The sequence below is a fragment of the Bubalus kerabau genome, chromosome 9 (genome assembly GCF_029407905.1).
Source record: "Bubalus kerabau isolate K-KA32 ecotype Philippines breed swamp buffalo chromosome 9, PCC_UOA_SB_1v2, whole genome shotgun sequence".
NCBI lineage: Eukaryota > Metazoa > Chordata > Mammalia > Artiodactyla > Bovidae > Bubalus > Bubalus kerabau.
The window spans coordinates 45,989,906-45,993,879 of NC_073632.1; positions in this window are offsets into that span (position 1 = coordinate 45,989,906).

The window sequence follows — 3,974 nt, forward strand, 5'->3', positions numbered from 1 at the left end:
GCACCAAAGGAGGCAAGGTCTGTCTCCAAAGCCTGGATCAGCAGTCTGGCCTGTATATATTTTTTTCATCTCCTTAATTTTGAGAAGCATTTTTGCCCGCTAAGGTTTTCAATATACGAAATCATATGTTCTCTAAGTTATGACAGTTTTAATCTCTTTTCAATAGTTAGCTTTATTACTAGCTTATACTTAGTGCTCTGCTGATAAATGCTTAACAGATTCTCCAAAAAAAAAGATATCAATATCATGATATTGTTAGGTAGTTAGAATAGGAAAAAGGAGTCCAAAATGGTGGTGGCTAAAAGACAAAGAAGGGAAAAGTCCTCAAAAATAGAACGTCCGAGGACCCGTGTGAGGACCTCAGGTATAACAAACAGCCCTCCTGGCTAGCCCAATTTAGATACAGCAGGCCCAGGGGGAGGAGAAAAAAATATATAAAAAGAGGAGCCAAAATTGAGCTGGGGGATTCTCTTCTCTTCGAGTCTTTTGGGTTGGCCTGCCCTCACGCCATGAGGATGTATTTTTCTTTGCTTGACAATAAAACTGAGCTATAACACTGGCACATCCATCCCTTCAAATTTTTGCTGCAGCAATATAGAACAGAGGAAATTAAACACCCCCCCAAAAAAATATCACCAGCCCAGAATTAGGAAAAGAAGCATGCAAGGCTCCTAGAGCTGGGACAAGCAGCATCCCACACAGCCCTGCTTATGATTCAGTTATTTGGCTTCTATATGGGTAACAATGTGAAATGGTAGTGATGGCAGCCAGCAGCCTTTTCTTGATTATGATGCTTCAGAATCTAGCAGGATAGAGCTTGCAACCTGAATGCTTCACTTAATTAAATGTTAATGGGTCCCTGGAACTCTGTGTCAGGACTTGGAAAGAGGGAATGTCCTCATCAGTTAGAGACGCTAACCAAGAGCTGGGGGAAGGAAAGGGCCACCATGTGGGCACACATCTGTATTTAAGACTACGGTCTCTGAACCCAACCATTTAATTCCTGAGTCTATTTTTGTCCTTTTTGAAGAAGAGACTTATTAAGGCAAGGCAACTTACTGCTTCCCTGGTGGCTCAGTGGTAAAGAATCCAACTGCTAGTGCAGGAGACACAGGAATTTGAATTCAATTCCTGGGCCAGGAAGATCCCCTGGGGGAGGAAATAGCACCCCACTCCTGTATTCTAACCTGGAAAATCCCATGGACAGAGCGGTGTGGCAGGCTATACAGCCCATGCGGTTGCAAAAAGTCAGACACCACTTAGCAAATAAACAACAACAAGGCAACTTATTTAACCTCCTTCTGCCTTAGTTTCCTAGTTATTAAAATAAAAGTATTATTCAGTTCAGTCACTCAGTTGTGTTCGACTCTTTGCGACCCCATGGACTGCAGCATGCCAGGTCTCCCTCTCCATCACCAACTCCCTGAGTTTACTCAAACTCATGTCCACTGAGTCAGTGATGCCATCCAACCATTTCATCCACTGTCATCCCCTTCTCCTCCCACCTTCAATCTTTCCCAGTCATTTCAAATGAGTCAGTTCTTCTCATCAGGTGGCCAAAGTTTCAGCTTCAAAGTTTCATTGGAGTTTCAGCTTCAACATCAGTCCTTCCAATGAACACTCAGAACTGATCTCCTTTAGGATAGACTGGTTGGATCTCCTTGCAGTCCAAGGGACTCTCAAGAGTCTTCTCCAACACCACAGTTCAAAAGCATCAGTTGTTCGGCACTCAGCTTTCTTCACCATCCAACTCTCACATCCATACATGACTGCTGGAAAAACCATAGCCTTGACCAGACAGACCTTTGTTGGCAAAGTAATGTCTCTGCTTTTCAATATGCTGTCTAGGTTGGTCATAACTTTTCTTCCAAGAAGTAAGTGTCTTTTAATTCCATGGCTACAGTCACCATCTGCAGTGATTTTGGAGTCCAAAACAATGAAACCAGCCACTGTTTCCACTGTTTTCCCCATCTATTTGCCATGAAGTGATGGGACCGGATGCCATGATCTTAGTTTTCTGAATGTTGAGCTTTAAGCCAACTTTTTCACTCTCCTCTTTCACTTTCATCAACAGGCTCTTTAGTTCTTCTTCACTTTCTCCCATAAAGGTGGTGTCATCTGCGTATCTGAGGTTATTCATATTTCTCCCGGCAATCTTGATTCCAGCTTGTGCTTCCTTCAGCCTAGCGTTTCTCATGATGTACTCTGCATATAAGTTAAACAAGCAGGGTGACAATATACAACCTTGACGTACTCCTTCTCCTATTTGGAGCCAGTCTGTTGTTCCATGTCCAGTTCTAATTGTTGCTCTCAATAAACCTGTATTCCCATCTCTTTCAGAATTTCCAACAGTTTATTGTGATCCACACAGTCAAAGGCTTTGGCATAGTCAATAAAGCAGCAATAGATGTTTTTCTGGAACTCTCTTGCTTTTTCGATGATCCAGTGGATGCTGGCAATTTGATCTCTGGTTCCTCTGCCTTTTCAAAAACCAGCTTGAACATCTGGAAGTCCATGGTTCACGTACTATTGAAGAATGGCTTGGAGAATTTTGAGCATTACTTTACTAGTGTGTGAGATGAGTGCAATTGTGCAGTAGTTGAGCATTCTTTGGCATTGCCTTTCTTTGGGATTAGAATGAAAACTTACCTTTTCCAGTCCTGTGGCCACTGCTGAGTTTTTCAAATTTGCGGGCATATTGAGTGCAGCACTTTCACAGCATCACCTTTTAGGATTTGGAATAGTTCAACTGGAATTCCATCACCTCCACTAGCTTTGTTTGTAGTGATGTTTCCTATGGCCCACTTGACTTCACATTCCAGGATGTCTGGGTCTAAGTGAGTGATCAAACCATCGTGATTATCTGGGTCGTGAAGATCATTTTTGTACAGTTCTTCTGTGTGTTCTTGCCACCTCTTTTTAATATCTTCTGCTTCTGTTAGGTACATACCATTCTGTCCTTTTTGAGCTCATCTTTGCATGAAATGTTCCCTTTCTTATTTCTAATTTTCTTGAAGAGATCTCTAGTCTTTCCCATTCTATTGTTTTCCTCTATTTCTTTGCACTGATCTCTGAGGAAGGCTTTCTTATCTCTCCTTACTATTCTTTGGAACTCTGTCTTCAAATGGGTACATCTTTCCTTTTCTCCTTTGCTTTTCACTTCTCTTCTTTTCACAGCTATTTGTAAGGCCTCCTCAGAAAACCATTTTGCTTTTTTGCATTTCTTTTTCTTTGGGATGGTCTAGATCCCTGTTTCCTCTACAATGTCAGGAACCTCCATCCATAGTTCATCAGGCACTCTGTCTATCAGATCTAGTCCCTTAGATCTATTTCTCACTTCCACTGTATAATCATAAGGGATTTGATTTAGGTCATACCTGAATGGTCTAGTGGTTTTCCCTGCTTTCTTCAATTTATGTCTGAATTTGGCAATAAGGAGTTCATGTTCTGAGCCACAGTCAGCTCCCAGTATTGTTTTTGCTGACTTTATAAAGCTTCTCCATCTTTGGCTGCAAAGAATATAATCAATCTGATTTCGGTATTGACTATCTGGTGATGTCCATGTGTAGAGTCTTCTCTTGTGTTGTTGGAAGAGGGTGTTTACTATGACCAGTGCATTCTCTTGGCAAAACTGTATTAGCCTTTGCCCTGCTTCTTTCTGTACTCCAAGGTCAAATTTGCCTTTTACTCCAAGTGTTTCTTGACTTCCTACTTTTGCGTTCCAGTCTCCTATAATGAAAAGGACATCTTTTTGGGGTGTTAGTTCTAGAAGGTCTTGATTTCCAACAGAAAATTGGATTAAAGATTTACTGAGCATGACCCCACCCATCAGAACAAGACCCAGTTTCCCCCTCAGTCTCTCCCATCAGGAAGCTTCCATAAGCCTCTTATCCTTTTCCATCAGAGGGCAGATTGACTGAAAAACCACAATCACAGGAATGTAACCAATCTAGCTACATGGAGCACAGCCTTGT